This window comes from Triticum urartu, chromosome 1 (genome assembly GCF_003073215.2).
Source record: "Triticum urartu cultivar G1812 chromosome 1, Tu2.1, whole genome shotgun sequence".
Lineage (NCBI taxonomy): Eukaryota > Viridiplantae > Streptophyta > Magnoliopsida > Poales > Poaceae > Triticum > Triticum urartu.
In genome coordinates, this window is record NC_053022.1 from 102,888,655 (window position 1) to 102,914,584 (window position 25,930).

The 25,930-nt window shown below is 44.1% G+C and overlaps 1 long non-coding RNA gene across 9 annotated transcripts; it reads right to left on the bottom strand.

The window, feature by feature from the left end:
* Window positions 1–7,204: 7,204 nt before the first annotated feature.
* On the bottom strand, window positions 7,205–25,599 carry LOC125550540. Of its 9 annotated transcripts, XR_007301689.1 has the most exons (4): window positions 11,291–11,615; window positions 11,069–11,178; window positions 8,047–10,538; window positions 7,205–7,733 (listed from the first exon to the last, which is right to left on the bottom strand). It is a non-coding gene; the product is annotated as an uncharacterized LOC125550540 (long non-coding RNA). The 9 variants fall into 9 exon arrangements; XR_007301686.1 differs by having other exon boundaries at window positions 8,047–11,212; window positions 11,291–11,617; XR_007301682.1 differs by having other exon boundaries at window positions 8,047–11,178; window positions 11,291–11,616.
* Between the last annotated feature and the right edge of the window lie 331 nt (window positions 25,600–25,930).

The window sequence follows — 25,930 nt, forward strand, 5'->3', positions numbered from 1 at the left end:
GCTTTGGAGATCTTCAAAGATGAGCTTGCCGTAGTCGTCCACCAGCTCTATTTGCTTATACCGGGTTGCCTCGTCAAGCCTAGCGATGCCCTCATTGTCTTGGTGCTAGAGAAGAAAAACTCAAACCATGTCGCACACTTCCACCTGATCTGTTTGCCGCATACCTTTGGTAGGCTTTTCTCCAAGCTGCTTTCTCTCCACGTCATGCCTCGGCTCCCAAAACTGATCAAGGAAAACCAGAGCTCCTTCATGCTCACCACTAAGGGCTTGCACATTAGACACATCGCAACCCTCATGCTCAAGGTTGACACTGTGAAGGCATTCGATTCAGTCTCATGGTCCTTCCTCCTATGGTCTCACGGCAAACCGGCACTGGCAGCTGATTCAACGAGTTGGTGTGGATGATTCTACCATAGACACCCTCAACAGGGTGCCCGAGAGGCATATTCTTCACCATCATGGCCTGTGGCAAGGTGACCCCCTTTTGTCTTTGTTGTTTCTTCTTTGTGCTGGAGGTGCTCAACGCCTTGTTTGTGCATGCGAAGAACATTGTCATGTTAGAGCCATCGTGCCAGCGTGGCGTCAAGCACCTCATGTTAGTGTACAATGCCGACATGGCCGTCGTCCTGTCTTCGACGTGCGGCAACCTGATCTTGGTGGCACGTCGAGCTTATGCACCAACTTCGACAAGTGTTCCTTTGCACCAATCTATTGTAGCATCGCCGAGATCTAAGTGATTAAGCTAAGCTTCGCATGTGCTTTCCCAGTGCTCCAGTGCACCTACCTTAGCCTCCCCTTGTGCAAGATTCGCACGGTCCACATGTAGCCTCTTCTAGACAAAGTTCTCAACTGCATCCCCACTTGGATTGAGAATCTACTAAACATGGGAGGCTGGCTCATGCTTGTCAAATTAGTACTTCTCTCCATCCCAGTCTATCAAGCCATCGCCATGCAACTGCCTCTATGTTCACTTGCAGCGGTCGAGAAGTACATTCACGTTTTCCTTTAGAGCGGGACCAACATAGTCAGCGACGGGCAATGCATGGTGGCCTGGAGCAAGTTGTGCTTCATGTGGAACTCAGCGGCTTCAGGATCCTTAGGTACATCTCTCATTTGCTGGGTGGATTCCTTATTGAGCAGGGCACACTTTCTCAGTTCTCTTGTCCTGGTGCTCATGCTCAGAAGGGTGTTGCTGAGCGCAAGCAGCGTCACCTTCTTGAGGCGGTTCGTGCGTTGATGATTGTCGCCTCTCTTCCACCTCACTTTTGGGTTGAGGTAGCTTCTACCTCTACCTATCTCATCAACATTAATCCTTCCTCTACTCTATAGATTGACATTCCTCTTGAGCATCTTTTTGGTTGTTCTCTTGACCACTCAACACTTCATTTGTTTGGTTGCATTTGCTACATTCTTTTTTCCCCCCATGAATGCACCAAACTAACTACTCAGTCTGTTGAGTGTGTCTTCTTAGATTACAATGATGCAAGGGCTATCTGTGTTGGGATCCTGTCAGTCGTCGGATGCACATTTCTCGGGATGTGACTTTTGATGAGTCTCGTCCTTTATATCCCTATCCATCCTCTCCTTTGACCTCCCCCGTTGAGGATATTTATTTCCTCACTTTTTCAAATACACCTATCACTCAAGTATTGCCCTCGTCCACCCATCCCACCTTGTCTTCCCATACTACTGTTGTAGACCCCACACCTTTGTAACTTGTGGCTTCCCCACCTCGTTCATCACCTGAGGCTTCACCATTGATTCCCCCTCATCATCTTCTTTACTACACTGATCATCCGCATGTTGTGAATTCTTCTGATGAGCCACCTCCCTCGACTATTGTCTTCTTCTGTTGGCAATGCACCACCTCCAGCTTAGCCTACTTATGTCTTCCAAGCTCGCCCGCTTCTGCCTACTGACCACTATGGTTATTCTAGCACCGCTCTTCTCGAGACGACTTATCATGACGTTGTTACTCATCCTAAATGGCAGCATGTGATGGCATCGGAGATTGATGCTCTTTCACGCATTGGCGCGTGGGATCTCATTTCCCTTTCTCCTCGTGCTCGTCTCATCACTTGTATGTGGGTCTACAAGGTTAAGACTGATGGTTCTCTTGAGCATTACAAAGCTCGTCTAGTGGTGGGAACATGGTCATGACTACGATGAGACATTTGCCCCTATGGCCCACATGACCACTCTTCGCACACTTTTCACTACGGCTTCTCTTCCTGATGACATGGTTTGTCGTCTTTGTCGCTCTCTATATGGCCTTAAGCAAACCCCTCATGTTTGGTCTGAGCGTTTCATCTCAATAGTGATTGCGGCTGGTTTTTCAGCAAGTGCTCATGATCCTGCACTTTTTTCTACATTTCAACTCGTGGGCAAACTCTTCTTCTATATGTCGATCATCACCGACAACGATTCTAAGTACATTGCCTTTGTGAAGGCTCGTCATAGTGAGTTTCTTATGTCTGATCTTGGTCCTCTTCGCTACTTTGTTGAGATTGAGGTTTCTTCTACCTTTAATGGCTTTTTTATTTCCCAAGAGAAGTATATCTAGGATTTTCTTGCTCTTACTGATGAGCGCACTATAGGGCGTGTTCGGTAGTTGCCCATGGCTGCAAAATCCTCAACTCCACTGCCCAACTCCTGCAGCCAGCTTCCCATTTAAACTCCTGGAGCGATGGATCTGTTCGGTGCGGCAGCTTCTGGCAGCCAGCGATCGGCCAGGCCGAAAGGCCAAAAAGTGCATATTCGACCCGTTTTGGTTGGCCAGGCTTGGCATACGTGGGCTGCTTTCTACCGGGGAGACAGAGAATCGAAGCAGCCTGCGTGCTTCGGTGGTCGAGTCACGGCGGCGGAGCTTGATTCGTGACAGAGAAGGTGGTCGCTGACGGTGGCCGACGAGCTGGTAACCGACAGGGATGGAGGAGCTGGTCGGCGGCGGAGTAGACGAGAGGGCGAGCGGGGCGGGGATGGAGGAGCTGGTCGGCGACGGAGCAGACAAGGGTGAGCGGGGAGGGAATGGAGGAGCTGGTCGGCAACGGAGCAGATGAGGGCGACCGGGGCGGGGATGGATAGTTCATGGCCTGGGCTAGCGGCGGTGGTGAGCGCGGCCGCCGGCGGTCAAGGTGCTATGCGCCATCGCTGTTGCTGCTGCTTGCGGCGGCTAGGGTTCGAGAAGGGGGAAAATATGATGCGGTCGGGGTGACAAGGCGACTCGAGGGGAGTCCTGATCCGGTCGTTCTATCACTTGGCGGTGGCACATCCACGTAAATAATGTCAAACTCCTGCTTCCTAGTTTCCTCGGAGCCCCGTTTCCCCAACTCCGGGACTCCTTCGAATTTGCACTAGCGAATTAGCCAGCTTCTCAGTCCAAATGCCAGGAGTGAACGCGTTCGGCTGGACTCCACGCGTGGAGTCGAGGATTTGAGAAGCCAGGCGACTACTGAACACGCCCTAAGACTCCTATGATGCTCAAAGTCCACCTTTGTATCCACCTCCGCTCCCTACCAGTCCGGCTGGGCATCCATTGTCTAGTTGTGGGTTACTATGTGTGCTGCCTCGATCCCACATCTTGTCTTCCCTTGTTAGGCAGCCACATCACCGCGCACTCGGGCACCACTATCGGCGAGCAGGAGCACGAGCAAGCGTCCTTTCGACCTTGTTCAGTCTGATGTCTAGGGTCCATCTCCCTTTGCCTTGGAAGGAGGTCATCACTAGTATATTATCTTTGTAGATGATTTCTCTGAACACACATGGATATATTTTATTTCTTCCAGGCCTGGGCCCATGGGCATGTAGTTCGTGCGACAGAACATGGCCAATTTCCAAGGGCCATGAAATTCCTAGCACAAGGCAGCCCATAGCAAGCAGCAGCCAGCAGGCCTGCTACTCAATATCCAGCATGGGCTCGTAAGCCGCCCCGCTAGCACTAGCATGTCTAGCCGTCCAGGCTGCATAGAGTCTCCCATGGAGCCCAGGCGTCGAGCAATCAAGGCATTGAGCCATCGAGGACATCAGGTCGAGTGGACGAGTCCTCTTCAACGCCGCCTCCTGCCCTCATCTCTTGTATGTTCGTCTCATCTCCTCTTTTTCCATTACGACGCTTGAAGCTCGGCGATCCTCCATCGGTCCACCCCCATCCAATTCAGCATGTGACGCTTCTACCAGCTGTCGGCCATCGATCCGTGAGTTCCGCAGATCGCATTCCATCTAGCAATTTTGATTTATGCCAATAGCTTGTTGTTAGTTCTGTTATTTTACATCTTTTCTAAACATTTTTCTAGATCCAAGTCATGTCTTCTCATGATAAAGAACATGAAACCGGTTACCAAAAGCGTTTGAAAAAAAACCTAGAGAAGTTGGGTCGATTACAGAAAGGAGCCATGGATAAGTTTGTTGCAGAAGAACCACGCGTGTCCTCTAATAATCAGTCATAGGATCAAGGCCTCATGGTTGATAATAATGTTGACCCTAATGTTGACAATGATCATAGAGATGAACAAGCAGAGAAAGAAGATAATGATGAGGTTGATGATGATCTTATTGGTAACACAAACATTGATATGGATAATAATGGTGATGACATCGGGACAACTGGTATTGATGTTAACTCAAATACTTCACCTGTTACAGATGTCGGTGCTTCTTTTCATGTTGATATATTTGATCCAAGAAATTGGGGTTCTCTTGATCCTAAGCAGATTGACATTTTAGCACAAAAGGGCCCTAAAAGAGACTCACAATTTCAGAAAGGTCCTAGGGATAAATATTCTAGCAGGTTTTCTGCACTATTCTATACTAGAATTATGCCAAATAGGGAGCATTGTGATAGAGATTGGCTTGTCTATTCTAAGGACCTCAATAGACTATTTTGCTTTGGTTGTAAATTATTTACAAAAGAGCATAGAAAAGGTCAGTTGGCAAACGAGGGGTGTGATGATTGAATACATCTTGGCAGTACACTTAAAGAGCATGAGACAAGTGTAGATCATGTTTTGAATATGACCACTTGGTATGAGCTCTGTACTACTAGATTGCAAAAGCAACAAACTATTGATAAAGATGCTCAAGGACAACTTGAGAATGAAAAGGAGCACTGGAGAAAAAATTTGTTCGAAATTGTTTGCATTATTAAATTTCTTGCCAAGCATAATTTAGCCTTTCGTGCTAGTAACGGCAAACTGTATGAAGACAACAATGGGAATTTCTTGGGTCTGGTAGAGATGTTGGCTGAATTTAACACAGTTATTCAAGAGCATGATTGTCGTATTATAAATGAAGAAACTCATGCTCATCATCTTGATCATAAGATTTAGAATGAGTTGATACAATTGCTTGCTTCAGCTATTAGGTTTGAGATTGTTAAGAAAATAAAGAGTGCAAAATATTTCTCGGTCATACTTGATTGTACCCTGATGCAAGCCACCAAGAACAGATATCTTCAATTGTTAGGTATGTGGATTCATCTTCAGGTCATGTTTGTGTAGAAGAACCCTTTCTAGGATTTTTAGATGTATAAATGGTACGACTAGGCAAGGACTTTTAGAAGTGCTAGAGAATGAACTTAAGCTTCTTGATCTTGATATAGATAATGTGAGAGGACAAGGGTATAATAATGGGTCAGATATGAAAGGAAAACATCGTGGGGTACAAAGGAGAGTTTTGAATGTAAATCCTAGAGCTATCTATTTTGGTTGTGGTTGTCATAGCCATAATTTAACACTTTGTGATACCATCCAACACATAGATAGGAGTGACGCTCAAGTTAGTATCAGCTACACATTGGGAGAGTTGTGTGTGTTAAAGCTATCAGATTTCAATGTGCAGCCATTTGGGAGGCTATACTTTAGGTACCAAAAAAATTTATATTGATTATTATGTAATTCCTTTGGCTATCTCCAACTATAACATATATTTCCTATCTTTTCATTTTAGGTATCCGAAACTGATAATGATATAAAACGAGCAGCGAGGCAAAAGGTTTGGCAAATAATGAACCTGGGGAGTATGAATTTATAGTGGCAATAGTAATTTGGTCTGAGGTATTATATGTTGTTAATTTAGTAAGCAAACACTTGCAAGCAAAGGATATGCTTATAGATGTTGCTATTGAGAAAGTGAAAGGGTTGATTATTTTTTTCGAAGGGTATAGAGAAAGTGGCTAGTTAAAAGCACTAGTCGTCAACCCGTGCACTTGCACGGGCTAGCTTTTAACAATGCATTAGTTAAACCCTTAGGAAAAAAAGGTATGATGAATATAGCCTTATAGTTAAGCTGTTTAAAGTTTAATTTCTTCACACTACAGTTTGTTTTGGAACACATGCATCACATGATGCTTATTTCATTGTACACCAGATTCGACAAAAAATCTGTTTTTGCTTAGGCATCGTGAAGAAGAATCGATATTTATACAACTAATATAGCCTGAAAGATAAATGTTAGAAAATGCTAGTTTGATTCACTTAATATTTCTCGTGTTATTATTTTTAGGGCATTCTAATTACGGATATTTTATAAAGCATAGACTAATTGTATAAAATAATCATATCCAAAACACCTATGAACTTTGTTTTATTAATAGCAACTCTGTCACAATGAACAGCGCAGGAAAACCAAAAGGTTAGAACAGAACGAACTTACGCTTTGCTTCACATGGTGCAAACTTGAAATGTTTTCCATGTAATAGTATTGTTTCTCTTTTCTTTTATTCACTAAGGCACCATCTAACTTTAGCCAGTGTCTATGCTACGGAGTTCTGGACCCTTTTTTCTGAGTGTCTATGCTACAAACTTGAAATGGAGTTCTGGACCATTTGACCCTGCAGCAACTCATTTTAGAATTGAAAGAGCATGTCCAACTGAGTTACCAAATTATCTTTCTCTCACAAAAGTAGACAATCTAAGATGCAATTTGACAACCGTTAGGACTGATTTTATTGAATTATTAATTAGAGAACCCTTATTATTCTACCGCATAACAGGATAATAACCTACTTAAGAAAAGTGCCATGTCATTTTCATATGGAAGGATGGCTCACATTTGTCACTTCCCAATAAGTGAAAGTTCCGCATAAAATATAAAGCTCATTGAGATGTATTTGAAAATATAACTAACCATGGGGTAAAATAGTATTCGATACTAAATGACAATGTTAACCAAAATAACATGGTAATTTTCTTAAATATAGTATTATTAATGAACGAAAAATAAAGTAGCTAGCAATATGTATATGAACCATGTCACACGTACAACCAAAAAACTTAACAAACCTGAGCTTTACATCCATGTTTTTGTCTTGACTAACACATGGTTTATTGATACATAATCAATCTATGTTTTCCCAGTGGAACTGAAGAAATATAGGAGGCGTTTGGTTCCACGTTGGTATAGTTTTCGATTTTTAGTGTCGGGAAGCTTTGCCTCTGATATTTCCTCCTGAATGCACGTTTTGTTTGGTTCGACCGCGAGGGAATGCGTAGCAGAGAGGATTCTGTATCCAGCCGTGACCGGACGTTTTCGCGGAAGCAAAGTGAAGCGCTGTATCCGATAGTATCGTAACACAAAATAGAAGGGCTGAACCAAACGACTTCTTCTGTCTTCTGAAAGCGCTGTAATCAGAAGCGAGACTTTTCCACCCAAGCAAACATGTCGATTGTACACAACGTACGATACGATCAGTTTGCAATTGATTATTGGATTTGTCGTCAGGCATGCCCAAACCTACACTGAAAAATCAGGGCAACATACATCAGTTTTCTTTCAGAAAATGGAAAGAAGCCTAATTACTGAATATATGCAAGAAAAATACCATATCAAATGTTTTTTCTACCCTACTCATATCAGGTATATTCTGTAGTGTACATTAAAACTTGATCATATCGCAATGTTTCATGTTGGCACTGTGACTACTGAGACTATTCTGTCCAAAATCAACACTTGGTTACCATGAACTTCATAGTGTTTCAACCTTATTAGATCAAAGTAACACATGGGGCGCTATACAAAATAATTCTAGATCTGAGAGGAGTAGGTGACTACCTTCTCTGATGTCGGAGGGACTCGTATCAGATCGTAGAAGAGCACTCCACAGAAGTTGATGCTGGCGGCTGCATGAAATTGGCGTCCGCTGCTGCATAAGTTCTTAACATGCACACCATGGAGAGACGACGGAGAGGAAGAGATGGCTGGTCAACCTTCCACCTTCCTAATATCAATCGGAGGGGCCTGCCTTCATCATGGTTAGATCTGACGATAAAAATATTGAACCCAGCCTGTGCCCTCTTAGGATTGACGTGAGAGACATGAAACATATATACAACATTGCGATTTTGATTTTAAAAAAACTGCTCATAAGAAATGGTGCATTTAGGAATTTATTGAATAAAAAATTACAACTAAACCACAAAGGACTCAAAGGCAAAGTAGCTAATTCAACTCTTACAATTGACTTGACCCATTCCAAATGCATTGGAATTGAATATTATGATAAAAAAGTGTTCTAAATAAAACTGCATCTGAATCTCAAAATCGTAGTATGAGCATAAAACATACCTTCGATAGTTCTTTTTCCATGCTCTGTCACATGACCTCGAAGTATTTAATAGCGACATCCAATGTAGCTATATACTGTGCACTGGGCAGAACATTGAACTGAAATGTGAAAAGTAAAGGAATGCTCAATGATGCCACTGTACGTAGCAGATATTGTAAAATAATAGTGAAAATGGACATATTTATCAAGAAGCAAAAGCACGTCATGCAATAAGTAAGAATATAGAGTACATGTGTTCGGTGGATTAGTTAATATGCTAGTTTAATAAAGTAGATAAATATAATCATTTATGGGCACTTGTCCTCGCTTTTAAGTGAAATACTGAGACATCATCTTTTGACTGTTGCGGTAGGCCTGCTTCATATAAACCCATCTCTTGTTTATATTCTTACTTTAAGAAAATACCAGCAATAAGATGAAAGTGATAATTCTGTTTGTCTTCAGAGTGGCAAATTTTCCAAAGGAAGACATAATGTTGTGTTTTTGTTACCTAAACCATATTGCATATACTTTCTGATACTATCCTAAGAATTATAAGCCCTGGTGTGAATGTGTTTTCTTATTCTTCTAAACCAAATTGCATCTTCTACCCTGTGTGCAGCTTACAGATCAAAGAAGGTATAATTGTTTTATCTAAAAATAATGCTGCTAAAAACACATTTCTGGTAAATGCTCCCTTCCTCTACTCCACCCTGATGTATGGATGCTGATGGATAGAGAGTTGCACACCTCTGCATCTAAACTTTACCATATCATTTGCACCATAATTTTTTTCCCAAAATAGTCGCCATGATGGACCTCAAAATCCCTAACCTGTCGGTGTGTGACCATCTCCATCTCCATATGGCTCCTTAAGCTTAGTTTGGGAGCTTAAGAAACAAAGACCACAACATGCATGGAGAGCATTCTCAATATGTAAGCAAAAAAGATTCTGTTGTAAATACTACGATTTTTCTTCACATCCTTCAAATATACCAACTTATATAACTATTCGCATACAGTAGCAGTGGACTGATTGAAACTTTATTTCCCAGTGTCCTCTAATTACAACTAATTGCATGGAGTAACAGTCAGATTTTTTTTATTAACTTCAAATTCTTTTGTCATGTGAACATAATGAACTACAGAGTATTAATCGGATTGGTGAAAAACTAATAGATAAGATGTTGCTTTGCAGCCAATGTTGGCTACTTAAAACAACTGTAATCGGATACATAACGCATACCTAGATCAGCACCAAAAGGGACCCATGACTCTTAGTCTCCTTATTGATCATTGCAGCAAGCAACTCTTTGGACATCGCATAAAAAAGACCAGATCGTCCACTCAGGGAAAGCCCCAACACCATCGGGACGACCAGTTTGCTAGACCTGGCTATAGTGACAGCATGGAAAGGGTCGGATTCTCTGTAGGAGGATGTAATCTCAGACTGAAATCATCTAGCTGCTCATGAAAAAGACGATGGACGCATCACAATAGCGACCCGAGGAGCAAAAGAAGGAGACATAGGCAGCAAGGAGAAGAGGAGGATGCAGGGGAGACTCTTGCCGAGGGTTTGGACTCAAGGCGGCAGAAGAGATTCTTGGGTTAAGACTCTATAGACGCTAGAGACATGGAGCTAATAAGAAAGATAAAAAAAGGTTAAGGTGGAGATTGATGGCCGGTCAGATTAGTAACGCATAACAGATAATCAGTAACTATAAGGTTTAGATCTGAACCGTAACATTGCTTAGGCTCGACTTTCAGATTTGTAAAAATCAAACGCTATGTCATATCAAGCATCTTTGAAGCTGCACTACTGATCACATCCTCAAGTGATCCTCAAAAATCATGAGTGGACATCTTCGCTCATAGTTTTGTGTGTGCAGCATAAACAGATGAAGCATAAACAGATCAAGCATCTTTGTGTGTGGACATCTTTCTTCAGTGAATTAACATGCTTTGCCAAAAGATGCTAATCATCCATGTGACCATGCCTCTGCAGCATAAACAGATGAAGCATCAATCAATAATAAATACTTGGACGGGGAATGAATTACTCCTTGTGGGAATTAGCAGTTTAGCAGACATTTTCTCAGCAAAAAGTTTAAGCTCACATTCTGCATATTAAATTGTAGTACACTGGGCAACAGAAAGCAATTCATTGTGTATTATTCATCACCGGAACATTTTTTTCAAAGCTAACTGAACCACGAACTATAAAAAAATTATATTGTCCTCTTCCAAATTCAATCCAATCGACAACTCCCAACTGTTAGTCCTAATTGAAGCAGCTGGTAACAAACAAACTAAACCATCATGATTCGAAAAAACAGAACTATGTAAATGACCATTGCAAAGCCAAATGATAGTAGTATTGACCTATTACCTTGGCAAACCCAAGTTTGTGTGTGCAGGAGATGATATTCTGCCCGCTAACATTGCAATCTAATGGCACTCCACCTAGCACACCCATGAATCCATTCCACCCAATTTCTATGAGAGAACTACTGAGAAGGAAAAAATTACCTTGCCGGGTAGCCGACTCAAAACACCCGAATTTGCTAAGCGGACCGCGATCTTCTACGGTTACTTCCGCGCCACGGTGGTCCGATGTGTGAAGGAGCACAACAGGATCGCTGCAGGAGAGGAGAGCGCCATGTGTGGCAGTAACTGTGTACGTAATGTTCGTTGGGAGAGAAAGAATAGGAGGTGGGCACAGATCGACAAACAGGTGACAGTCCGCCTCACCTGAGTTCCCTCGACCAGCCACATCGCCACCACGCGACTGGAAGCACAGCCACCGCGACCGGAAGCACAGCCGCCGCAACCAGAAGCACAGCCGCCGCCCCGTATTGGTCAAAGACAGAAGACCAAGGAGAGAGATAGTTCATGGTGCCGGTGGGATGCGGTAGAGGGTTGATGCGGCGGGGAGCAACGGCGGATGGGGCAGGGAGCGACGACAATGGCCGTTGAGAAGGGTGGCGGCGCAATCCATGGCGCGATGTGTGGGATGGTTGGGGTCAGGAGGTTAGGGATAAGGATGACGGCTTCTTTTTCTTTTTTAATTGGACGGCTTCTATTTCTACAGCCGTGATGAAAGGACTATGGGCATTTAGATATTTTTTTGCCGAAACTAAGCACATAATTAAGCAAAAAATATGTGGGTTAATCTCCACCGTAATAATTCGGTCCCACCAGATGAACGGTCAGTAGTAAATTCTAATTTACGTGGTAATTCTTAGGGAGTCTGTAATTAGTATAGGTATAGATAGATTGGAGATAGCCAAAAAAATTGCACTTGATATGGTTATTAGTACAACATTTCATGAAAGACGAGAAATTAAGAGAAAGAGACATTTTGATGAGAACCCAGATGACAAAAATGTTGCCACACAGTCTGCAGAGGAATCATTTAGAAACGGTTATTTTACAACTATTCTTGATCAAGCAATTATGTCACTTACAAGCAGATTTGAACAATATGAGGTTAGCAGAAAGATTTTCGTTTCTTATTTACTTCCAAATCATTGCAGTCATTGGATAATGAGAGCTTGAAATCTTGTGATAATCTTGAGGCGGCCCTTAAAAAAGATAGTAAATCTGACATTGATGCCAATGAACTGCAGTGGAGTTGAGGTTACTTAAAGACTCCATTCCAAAGGATGATATGGGGCCAATTGAAATTCTAAAGTTTTTAAAGTGACATGATTGTTTTCCCAATGCAGGTATTGCATACATAGTTCTATTGACCATTCATGTGACTGTTCCATCAGCAGAAAGAAGCTTTTCAAAATTAAAGCTATTGAAGTCCTATATGTGTACTACAATGACACAACAAAGGGTTACTGATTTGGCCACAATAGCACTTGAGAGTGAAGTGTTGGAGAACATTGATTACGAGGATATAATTGAAGATTTTAATTCAAAGAACACTAAAAGAATGTTGTTATTCAAGTAAAGACTATGCAACCAAGCTTCGAATAGGTATGATTCTTGAATATATTTCTTGCTATGTAAGACATTATGATATATACACTACACCTGTTTAATTCTCTATTGTTGGATTGAGTTTCCCACAGGGACTCTAATTTTGCCGGCCTGACCCTGATTTCTCCCATAGTGAGGTCTTATCTATATATAAGCATTCTGTTGCCATGGTTCACACTCAGTTCTCTACGCCTATTCGCGTGTTCTATGCTGACTCTGCTGGAGAATATATATAGATGATTTATCTTGACACACATTGATATGCTTTATTTCTCCCCGTAGTGAGGTCATATCTAGATATGTCTTTTGCTGCCATGGTTCACACTCTGTTCTCTACGCCTATTCATGTGTTCTATGCTGACTTTGCTCGAGAATATATCTCCAAGCTGTTACATGTAGTCCTTACTGAGCAAGGTAATCTTGCACGGGTCTCTTGTCCTGGTGCACATGCTCAGAATGGCGATGGCGTGGTTGAGTGCAAGCATCATCACCTTCTTGAGACGTCTCGTCCGTTGATAGTCACTACCTCTCTTCCGCCGCACTTTTGGGTCGAGTCTGTCTCCACTTCCATCTATCACATCAATCTTCAGCAATCCACTGCTCTGAAGGGGTGGCACTCCTTTCAAACGTCTATTTGATTGTTTCCTGATTATTCGGCACTTCAATTGTCTGGTTATGTTTGCTATGTCCTTCTTGCCCCACATGAATGCACCAAACTAACTGCTCAGTCTGTAGAGTGTCTCTTCTTAGGATACAACGACGAGCACATGGGATATCATTGTTGGGATCATGTTGGTCCTCATATGCCTATTTCTTGGGATATGACTTTTGATGAGTCTCTTCCTTCTACCTTTGTCCATCTTCCTCGACCTTTCCGGTTTGGCAAAAAAGCAAAAAGATAGAGAAAAACAGATAAAATATGAAACTAAAAAACCAGTTGGAACGATCCCCAATCTGCGACCGCTTCGAGAAAATTGAGTGATTCTTCGTCTCGTGATGCTTCTTCGTCGACCTCTTCCATTGAGCCCCAGACTACGCTAGAGATTACAGGACGTTAGTGTCTGGTAGCTGCTTCTTTTGGTTCTCCATCGACAGGTTTTCAAGGTTTTGCTACTTACTGTAATGGTACCAAGAGACCACTTTACAATATCAGGTACACCTCCATGTATCCTTGGTCATACAACTTATGATTCTTCCAATTTGTCCTCCAATCCACCTCCAGATTCTCCTATTCATGTTCTTACTGCCGATGGTACTTCCCTCCCAGTAGAGAGTAAAGGCACTCTTTGGCACTTTGACTACACTCGTGGTCCGCATGTTGTGGATTCTTCTGATGAGCCATCTCCCTCGACTATTATATCTTCTTTCCAGCTCGCCCGCTTCTGCCTATTGACCGCTAAGGTTACTGTGCAGCTCTTCCCGAGACGACTTCTTACCGCGAGGTCGTTCATATCAAATGGCTGCATGTGATGGCATCGAAGATTGATGCTCTTGCCCGCATCGGCATGTGGAATCTCATTTCCCTTCCTCCTCGTGCTTGTCTCGTCACTTGTAAGTGGGTCTACAAGGTTAAGACTGATGATACCCTTGAGTGTTAGAAAGCTCGTTTAGTAGTAAGAACATGGTCATGACTACGATGAGACATTTGCTCCTATATATGGCCCACACGACCACTCTTCGCACACTTCTCAATATGGCTTCTATTCGCCGCTAGTCTATCTCTCAGCTTGATGTCAAGAATGCCTACAAGTAGCCACCACCTGGGTTCTCTTCCTGATGGCATGGTCTGTCGTCTCCGTCACTGTCTATATGGCCCTAAGCAAACCCCTCGTGCCTGGTTTGAGCCCTTCGTCTCAGTGGTGATTGCGGCTGGTTTTTGGCAAGTGCTCATGATCCTGCACTTACAGTCCACCATTCAACTCATGGTCGAACACTTCGTCTACATGTCAATCACGACGACTCTTAAGTACATTGCCTTCGTGAAGGCTCGTCATAGTGAATTTCGTATGTCTGATGTTGATCCTCTTCGCTACTTCCTTGAGATTGTTCATTATTGCCAAAGAAAAGTATATCCAAGATCTTGCTCGTGTTGCACTTACTAATGAGCACACTGTTGAGACTCATGTGGAGTCAACGTCCACCTTTGTGCCCACCTTTGCTCCATGTCAATCTTGATGGGCATCATTTGCCTTGCTGTGGGTTGCTATGAGCACTGTCTCAATCTTACATCCCGTGTTCCCTTGTTGCGCGACACCATAGCAAGAGCTCGAATAGTTAACGCGTACCTGGATTATGCACGGGACAAGCCGCTACCTAAAGCCAGGACCAAGGGCGCATAGTAGAACCTGGGGTGCGTAATCAAGTGCATGGCACACAACCCGCAAACAGGAGAAGAACACCAAGCCAAATCGGTAGGGTACGGAGAGTGCATAGGCACGTGGGATGCTGGATCAAGTCCCTTTGCTGCTATCGCTGCAAGTCTCAGACTCTGTTGCCTTGCCTACCAGCTATTTTCAGCACTCGCATCATCGCCTTGAGTCACCTGCGTCCATCTTCCTCGACCCATTCAATGGAGGAAATCTCTTTTTTTTTTAAATCCAACACTCCTATCACTCCCTTATCCATTCGTTGTACTGCTCCTGCTTCTTCGATAATTGCAGATCCAATGCCATCATCTCCTATGATTTCCTCACCTCGCTTATCACAGGATTCTACACCTTCATCAGTTGTGGCTTCCTTGTCTCCATCACCTGAGTTTATCACGATGATTTTTGCTCGTATTCTTCCATCTTTTCCTCACTTTTATATACATAGTCCGCGTGTTGTGAATGTGTCTACTGATGTGCCACTTCCCCTCCTAGCCTACTTATGACTTGCTTCCTCGTTCGCTTCCGCTTGTTAACCGCCTTGGTCTTCCAAGCGTTCGCGCTGATGTTCTTGAGCTGACTTCTTATCGTGATGTTATTTCATACCAAATGGCTCCTTGCGACGGCATAGGTGAATGTTGCTCCTTCAATATATCATGCTCCTTTGGGCTCATTCGATAGTCTGGAAGATTAGGAAGACTTGCTCCCGGAATTAAGTCAGTTCTATGTTGTATTCCTCTCATCGGTGGCAAGCCTTGTGGCTAACCTTAAAAAAAGCCTTGTGGCTCTCCAAGTATGTTTTGAAATTCTGCCAATAAACCACGTACCTTTGCTGGAATTTCAACAGTCGGGTGCTCTTCTCGTTTTACAACAAGTGCAAGACACAAATCTGCCTCCTTCAAGCCTTCCATAAACTCATGAGAGGTATGGGAGATAGTTAACATAGTTTTCCCTTCCTCCTTAGAGGTATTACCTTCGGTTTTGTTTGGTAAGATAATGATTTTTCTCTTGTTCCAAATGAAAGAGTAAGGGTTTTCCTTGCCCTTGTGTGTAGTATCCGCATCAAATTGCCAAGGTCTCCCAAGAAGAACATGGCTAGCGTCCATATCAACTATGCCATACAACACATTTGAGCGATAATGCTTGCCCAAGGGAAGTGGCAAGTTGCATTGTTTGGTGATCCTCATATGCACTCCTTTCTTGATCCACCCAATAGTGTAGGGGTTTGGATGATCATGAGTATCAAGCTTTAAATGGCTCACCAACTTTTGGGGGATAAGATTCTCGCAGCTGCAACTATCAATCACTAACTTGCATACCATTCACTGTGCATTTGCTCTCAAATATTTTCTTCCTTTGTTTGTCTTCAGGTTGTGGTGTGGAGCATAGGAGACGCTGAATCACACATACCACCTCTTCACCTTCTTCTTGACAAACTTCTTGTCCCTCTACATCTTTAGATTCATATTCTTCCTCATCGCCTTCACCATCATGGATAGTTGTGTTAACAAATTTCCTTAGTGGGCAACCGCTGGATATGTGTCCCTCTTCACCACATTTATAGGATTTTGGGCCTTCATTGGACTTACCCTTGCCTCTAGTTTACTTCTGGATGGGTCATTTTGCCTTTGGTGGAGCGGTCTTTCCTTCCACTATTAGGATGACTCCTAGACATGCCTTCGGTATGAGGATATGGAGGATATGGAGCCTTAGTTGCCTTTCTTGTCCTCACAAACCTCTCGGCTTTTAAGGCTAGAGCTTGTGCTTGATCAACGGACCAGATTTGTTGCAGCATCATCGATCTTGAATAGCATCATTGAGACTATTGATGTACCTTGCAACTTGTTGATCTTCAGTTTCAGCAAGGTTGCACCTCACTTGTAGCCTTAGAAACTCCTCCGTATAATCTGAAACAGTCCTATTTCCTTGAGCACAATTTTGAAATTGGATAAATAGGATCTGGTCATAATCAGCAGGCAAAAATCTCCCTTTCAAGAGACTTTTCATTTGCCGCCAAGTTCTCACACGAGGTTCTCCTCTCAGCCTGCGCTCTTCTTGAACGTGATGCCACCATGCACCAACTCCTCCTTTGAGCTTGTATGCGACCAAAGGGACTCTACGATCTTCCGGAACCTCCATGACCTCAAAGAAAGTCTCCACTTCATATAACCAATCTAGGCACCCTTCAATATCAACATTTCCATTAAAAGTTGGGATCTCAGCTTTCACCTTGTATGTATCCCTTGCATATGTAAGGTTGGGTACTCTCCGATATGCATAGAGATCAGCTTCTTCAAGGGCTTCATCATATTCTTCACCTTCAGAAGTTCCAACATAAATTGGCCTTCTTGAAGCACATTGAACAGCATGTTGTTGTGGCGGTCTTGCTCCAAGATTACCTCTCCTTCTTTGATGAACATCTTCTTTAGATGAATCTCCTTCATTGGTAGCAGGGGGAACACCCTTTCTTATCATCTCAACTAGCTGGTCAAGTCTCTGATTAAGATCTTCACGCAGCTCTTTGATTTGTTGTTCTGCAGCATCCATCCTCTTCTCCAATTGCTCCATTACTTGCTGCAGCTTGCTCTCGAAGAGAACAACAAGAACTATAGTATGGGTTAACGAGGCTCTGATGCCACCTGAAGCAGCACAAAGATTGTGGAGGAGCAACTCCACCTTGCCGCTACAATGTGTACAACACAAGTGTTGAAGGAACAGCTTCAACGTGCTGTGCTAGATATCGCTCTAGAGGCGGATGTAGGCCGATAGGGCAGCAAGAGTTCAGTCCAGAACTCCTAGAGCACAAGATCTACTCCAAGATCTTAGATAAGAACAACAAGTTCTATTACAGGTAGTGGGTACATAGTCTGGTACAAAGTAGGTGAGGACCTCTATTTATAGGGCTACGGGAAGCCTTCACATACTTCTACTTATAGATGGAATACTCTAGAAAACATTATGTAAGTTTCACCATTCTACTCATAGCTACTCACAACTAGAAGACTCTAGAAAACAGTGGGTAGGGTAGAAAAGAAAACAAAAGAAATACTACACTAGAGTGGAAGCATATAGAAGTAGTCAAACAAATCTGACATACGGTTTTTTTCCTCATCAGATATTGTTTCTCTTCCTCCTTGTGTTCGTCCCATCACTTGGTGGGAATGTTATGACTCACTTTGACTTTTTATATATTTCTTCTTTTGCTCATGTAACTCGACTCACTACACTCATGGTCCGCATGTTGTGGATTCTCCTGATAAGCCATCTCCCTCGACTATTATATCTTCTTTCGTTGGCAACGCACCGCCTCCAGCTTAGCCTACTTATGGATTTCTAGCTCGCCTTCTTCTACCTATTGACCGCTATGGTTACTGTGCAGCTCTTCCCAAGACGACTTCTTGCCATGAGATTGTTCATCCCAAATGGATGCATGTGATGGCATCGAAGATTGATGCTCTTGCCCGAATCGGAACGTGGAATCTCATTTCCCTTCCTCCATGTGCTCATCTCATCTCTTGTAAGTGGGTCTACAAGCTTAAAACTGATGATACTCTTGAGCATTACAAAGCTCCTTTAGTGGTGAGAACATGGTCATGACTACGAAGAGACATTTGCTCCTATATATATGGCCCACGTGACCACTCTTCGCACACTTCTCAATGTGGCTTCTATTCGCTGCTATTCTATCTCTCAACCTGATGTCAAGAATGCCTACAAGTAGCCACCACCTAGGTTCTCTTCCTAATGGCATGGTTTGTTGTCTTCGTCGCTGTCTATATGGCCCTAAGCAAACCCCTCGTGCCTGGTTTGAGCGCTTCGTCTCAGTGGTGATTGCGACTAGTTTTTGGCGAGTGCTCATTATCCTACACTTTCGGTCCACCATTCAACTCGTGATTGAACACTTCTTCTACATGTCGATCATCACTAGCAACGACTCTATGTACATTGCCTTGGTGAAGGCTCGTCATAGTGAATTTCTTATATCCGCACGGTTGAGACTCCTATGGAGTCAACGTCCACCTTTGTGACCACCTCCGCTCCCTACCTGGATGGGCATCCTTTGCCTTGCTGCGGGTTGCTATGAGCACTGTTTGACACCATAATCGCACACTCGAGCACCACCAATGGTGAGCAGGAGCTCAGACAGTCGACGCGTACCTGGATTATGCACGGGACGAGCCGAGGACAACCCACAAACAGGAAAAGAACGCCGAGCCAGATCGTCGGGGTACGAAGAAGCAAGTTGGATGCCGGGTCCCTCTACTGCCAGTGCCGCCAGTCTCTTCCTCTGTTGCCTTGTCTACCAGATATTTTCAAGAGTGGCATCATTGCCTTGCGTCACTTGTGATCTCTCATCCTTAGTTCGACATTATCTTCTTGGCGAGTGCTCATTATCCTAAACTTTCGGTCCACCATTCAACCCATGATCGAACACTTCTTCTACAAGTCGATCATCTCTGGCAACGATTCTTAAGTACATTGCCTTGGTGAAGCTCGTGGTCGAACACTTCTACATGTCGATCATCACTGGCACCAGGATCATCACTAGCAACGTCTACCTTTGTGACCACCTTCGCTCCCTACCAGTCTTGATGGGCATCCTTTGCCTTTCTGCGGGTTGCTCCAAGCACTGTCTCAATCCCACATCCCGTGTTCCCTTTATGTGTGACACCATAACCGCACGCTCGAGCACCACCAATGGTGAGCAGGAGCTCGGACAATCGACGCGTACCTGGATTATGCACGAGACGAGCCGAGGACACGCGCTACCAAAAGTCAAGTCCAAGGGCGCACAGTAGGAGAACCCGGGGTGCTTAATCAAGCACGTGGCACACAACCCGCAAACAAAAAAGGAACACCTAGCCAGATCGGCGGGGTACGAAGAGTGCACAGGCAAGTGGGATGCCGGATCAAGTCCCTGTATTGCCAGTGCCGCTAGTCTCTGCCTCTGTTGCTTGTCTACCAGATATTTTCAAGAGTGGCATCATCACCTTGGGTCACTTGTGATCTCTCATCCTTAGTTTGACGTGGTCTTCTTGGATCCAATTCCGATGATCTCTCTAATACGTTGTCCAGTTACCTCATCTCTCATCCTTGTTCACTCTGATCTCGAGGGATCTTCTTCTCCCTTTGCCTCCGCTAGTGACTTCTCTCAACACACCTGGATATATACTTTATTTCTTCTCGTACTGAGGTCTTATCTATAAGCCTTTTGCTGCCATAATTCACACTCAATTCTCTACGCCTATTCATGTGTTCTATGGTGACTCTGGTGGAGAGTATATCTCCAAGCTGTTGCATGGAATCCTTGCTGAGCAGACTTTGATTCTCTTATCCTGGTGCTCATGCTCAAAATGGTGTGGCCGAGCGCAAGCATCGTCACCTTCTTGAGACGGCTCCTCCATTGATGGTCACCGCCTCTCTTTCACCACACTTTTGGGCCGAGTATGTCTCCACTTCCATCTAATCAACCTTCAGCAAAGCAATCCATTGCTCTGCAGGGTGGCACTCCTTTCGACCGTCTATTTGATTCTTTCCTGATTATTCAGGGCTTCAATTGTTTGGTTGTGTTTGTTATGTCCTTGCCCACGTGAACGCCCCAAACTGACTGCTCAGTCCATTGAGTGTGTCTTCTTAGGGTACAACGATGAGCATAAGGGATCATGTTGGGCGTCGGATGCCTACTTCTCGAGATATGACTTTTGATGAGTCTCATCCCTTCTACCCGCGTCCATCTTCCTCGGCCTTTTCAATGGAGGTGATCTCTTCTTTTTTTAATCCAACACTCATGTGACTCCCTTATCCATTCATTGTAATGCTCCTACTTCTCCCATAATTGCAGATCCAATGCCATCATCTCCTATGATTTCCTCACCTCGCTTATCACAGGATTCTACACCTTCATGAGTTTTGGCTTCCTTGTCTCCATCACCTGAGTTTATCTCGATGATTTATGCTCGTATTCTTCCATCTTTTCCTCACTTCTATATACATCGTCCGCATGTTGTGAATGTGTCTACTGATGTGCCACTTGCCCTCTCGGCCTACTTATGGCTTGCTTCCTCGTCCGCTTCCTTCTGTTAACCACCTTGGCGTTCCAAGTGGTGGCACTCGTGTTCTTGATCTGACTCTTATCGTGATGTTATTCATACCAAATGGCATCTTGCGATGGCAGAGAAGATTGTTGATCTTGAGCGCATCGGCACGTGCGATATTCTTTCTCTTCCTCGTCGTGTTCGTCCCATCACTTGGTGGGAATGTTATGACTCACTTTGACTTTTTATATGTTCCTTCTTTTGCTCATGTTCCTTGACTTTACTAGACTCATGGTCCGTGTGTTGTGGATTCTTCTGATACGCCATCTCCCTCGACTATTATAGCTTCTTTCGTTGGAAACGCACCGCCTCAAGCTTAGCCTACTTATGCTTTTCGAGCTCGCCCGCTTCTACCTATTGACCGCTATGGTTACTGCTTAGCTCTTCCCGAGACAACTTCTTGTCGTGAGGTTGTTCATCCCAAATGGTTGCATGTGATGGCATCATAGCTTGGTGCTCTTGCCCGCATCGGCACGTGGAATCTCATTTCCCTTCCTCCTCGTTCTCGTCTCATCACTTGTAAGTGGGTCTACAAGGCTAAGACTGATGATACTCTTGAGCATAACAAAGCTTGTTTAGTGGTGAGAACATGGTCGTGACTACGAAGAGACATTTTCTCCTATATATATGGCCCACATGACCACTCTTCGCACACTTCTCAATGTGGCTTCTATTCGCCGCTGGTCTGTCTCTCAGCTTGATGTCAAGAATGCCTACAACTAGCCACCACCTCGGTTCTCTTCCTAATGGCATGGTTTGTCATCTCCGTCGCTGTCTATATGGCCCTAAGCAAAACCCTCATGCGTGCTTTGAGCGCTTCGTCTCAGTGGTGATTGCGGCTAGTTTTTGGCGAGTGCTCATTATCCTACGCTTTCGGTCCACCATTCAACACTGGTCAAACACTTCTTCTACATGTCGATCATCACGAGCAACGACTCTGAGTACATTGCCTTGGTGAAGGCTCGTGGTCAAACACTTGTACATGTCGATCATCATTGGCACCAGGATCATCACTAGCAACGTCCACCTTTGCGACCACCTTCGCTCAGCCTTGATGGGCATCCTTTGCCTTTCTGCAGGTTGCTACAAGCATTGTCTCAATCCCACATCCCGTGTTCCCTTTATGTGTGACACCATAACCGCACGCTCAAGCACCACCAATGGTGAGCAGGAGCTCGGACAGTCGACGCGTACCTGGATTATGCACGAGACGAGCCGAGGACAGGCTCTACCAAAAGTCAAGGCCAAGGGCGCACAGTAGGAGAACCCAGGGTGCTTAATCAAGCACGTGGCACACAACCCGCAAACAGGAATGGAACACCTAGCCAGATCGGCGGGGTACAATGAGTGCACAGGCAAGTGGGATGTCGGATCAAGTCCCTCTACTGCGAGTGCCGCTAGTCTCTGCCTCTGTTGCCCTATCTACCAGATATTTTCAAGAGTGGCATCATCACCTTGGGTCAGTGATCTCTCATCCTTAGTTCGACACTGCCGCTAGTCTTTGCCTCTGTTGCCCTATCTACCAGATATTTTCAAGAGTGGCATCATCACCTTTGGTCACTTGTGATCTCTCATCCTTAGTTCGACACGATCTTCTTGGATCCGTCTCCGATGATATCTCTAATACATGGTCCAGTTACCTTATACTCATGGCGAGACAGTGTCTCAGCATCCTTTAGACTTTGTTACTTTGATCTCGAGGGATCATCTCCCTTTGCCTCCGCTAGTGACTTCTCTCAACACACCTGGATATACTTTATTTCTCTCAACACACCATGGCGAGACAGTGTCTTATCTATAAGCCTTTTGCTGCCGTGGTCCACACTCAATTCTCTACGCCTATTCATGTGTTCTATGGTAACTCTAGTGGAGAGTATCTCCAAGCTGTTGTGTGGAATCCTTGCTGGGCAGACTTTGGTTCTCTTATTCTGGTACTCATGCTCAAAATGGTGTGGCTGAGCGCAAGCGTCGTCACCTTCTTGAGACGGCTCCTCCATTGATGGTCACCACCTCTGTTTCACTGCACTTTTGGGCCGAGTCTGTCTCCACTTCCATCTATCTCAACAACCTTCAGCAATCCACTGCTCTGCAGGGTGATGCTTCTTTCGATCGTCTATTTGATCGGTTATTCGGCGCTTCAATTTTTTGTTTGTGATTGCTAGGTCCTTCTTGCCCCTCGTGAACGCACCAAACTGACTTCTCAGTCTGTTGAGTGTGTCTTCTTAAGATACAACGATGAGCATAAGGAATATCGTTGTTGGGATCATGTTAGTCGTCGGATGCCTATTTCTTACGATATGACCCGCGTCCATCTTCTTTGGCCTTTTAACTGGAGTATATCTCTTCCCACAATTTTCCTGACACTCCTACCACTCCTATTGAGCCCTGAACCAGTAGTTGTACTGCTTATGCTTCTCTGATTATTTCACATGATTCTACACCTTCATCACCGGTGGCTTCCTTGTCTCCATCACCTTAGTTTATCCCCCGATGATTCCAACTCGTATTCTTCCAAAAAAATTCCTAACTTCTATATAGGTCGTCTGCATGTTGTCGATGCGTCTACTGATGTGCCATCTTCCCCGTCTCAACCTACTTGTGGCTTGTGTCCTCGTCCACTTCGGCATGTTGACCGCCTTGGTCTTCCAAGCGTTGGCGTTGCTGTTCTTGAGCCGACTTGTTGCGATGTTGTCCATACCAAATGGCACCTTGTGATGACACAGGAGGTTGCTGCTCTTGAGTGCATCAGCACGTGGGATATTGTTTCTGTTCCTCCTCATGATCGTCCCATCACTTGGTGGGACTACAAGGTTAGGACTCACTCTGATGGTTCTCTTGAGCATTAGAAAAACTTGTCTTGTGGGTCATGGCTTTCAGCAGGAGCATGGTCCTGATTACGATGAGACTTTTGCTCCTGCAAAACCGTATGCTTGTGGCCTCTATTCGCCACTGGTTCGTGTATAGGCTTGATGTTAAGAATTCCTTTCTTAATAGTGAGTTGCATGAGGAGGTTTACATACAACCACCACCTGGGTATTCTACTCCTTACGACATGCTTAGTCGTCTTCATCGCTCTCTCTATGATTTTAAGCAAGCCTCTCGTGCCTGGTTTGAACGTTTTGCCTCTATGGTGGATGTTGCTGGTTTTCAGCGAGTGCTCAAGATCCGACGTTGTTTGCCCTCCTTTCTGCTCTTGGTAGGACTCTTTTTCATGTTGATGACATGATCATCACCGACGCAAACCGTGAGTATATTGCCTTTGTGAAGGCATGTTATGCAGTTTCTTATGTCTTATCTTGGCTCTCTCTGCTACTTTCTTGGGATTGAGGTCCCTTCTTGCTCAAAAATAATAATCCAAGATCTTACTCGTGCTACTCTTACCGATGAGCGCACTGTTGAGACTCCCATGGAACTCAATGTTCACCTCCCTTCTACTGATGTTGATTCATTGTCTAATCTAACACTTTATCGACATTTTGTTGGGAGTCTTTTCTATCTGCCTGACACTCGCCCGGAAGAAGAAACAGACTACAGTGCCCCCCGTTCGAGTGCACCTCTTCCCGCGGCGCCGTCGCTCCACTTTCCTACTCTACCCTCCACTATATGTGCTACTGATGTTGATCCATTGTCTAATCTGACGCTTTATCGACATTTTGTTGGGAGTCATGTCTATCTGCCTAACACTCGCCCGGAAGAAGACACCTCTTCCCGCGGCGTCGTCGCACCACTTCCCTACTCTACCCTCCACTATATGCTCTGCGGCATTGTCGTCGTGGCCAGGATGGTGGCAAAATCACTAGCACCGATGCCTCTCACATGATGTTGCTAGAGCCTTCATCCTCTCAAGTGGGATGAACGGCCGAATGGGACAATGCCACCATGGATGTTGGCATTCCCTCTGTTGGATTGTGAAGTGTTTGGGAGTGAGACTAAGAGAAATACGGGAAAGGAGATGGTGCCTAGCGTATTAGCGGAATGAGACCTAAACAGAATTGTTGAGATGAGTTATAGGCCCGCTACCAAAATGGTTGGTGTATTCTTCTCCAAAGTGGGACACGCGTTTGATGCAGACACGACCGAGTGGGATATAATGATACTCTATCAAGCCCAAATGATAATCTTCTTTTCTTACCCTGCTTCCAAATAATAATGACCCAAACACTAAACATAGCATTGACCATAATTCTTTATACTCCCTCCATCCCAAAATTCTTGTCTTAGATTTATCTACATACAGATGTATCTAGTCACATTTTAGTGTTAGATACATCCATATCTAGACAAATCTACGACAAGAATTTTAGGACGGAGGGGGTACATCACATCATATCCTTAGAATCTACTAACATCCAAGGCAAATTTGAAAAAAAAGAGTTTGCGAATTAAATAAATGTTCACAAATTCAAAAAATATGTTTGCGATTCAGAAAATGTTTGCCAATTCCAGAAATGTAGCTTTGACCATAATTATTTATACATCACACCATATTTTTTAGAATCTACTAACATGAAAGCCGATACAAAAAGAATAAATCTACGCATGTAATTTACATGTACCATTATAATTATATTGTTTTAGAAATTCTAGGTAGGTTTGTCTAGACCCATGTCTATACTGTACAGCACCTTCTATACTCTACAACAATGTACGTTTGGTGTGGGTTAATTTATCACCATCGTCTTGACGGTAATCTCTATTCCCAACCTAGGGGTGTGCATTACACGACGGGGAAAAAATCTCAGAACTTCGCCAATAAGTAACTCAAATAAACAGTTGTGTATGTGATTTCAAAAGAAAGATATAAATGGCAAGGTGTTTAACAAATCTGCATGCATGTTGTATCGTGCTTATTGAGTGAACAAAACAAATATCAGGATAGAAACTAAGAAACAGAATGCATACCACCAGGAACACAGCCACCACTAGCTCTGTCTCAGAAT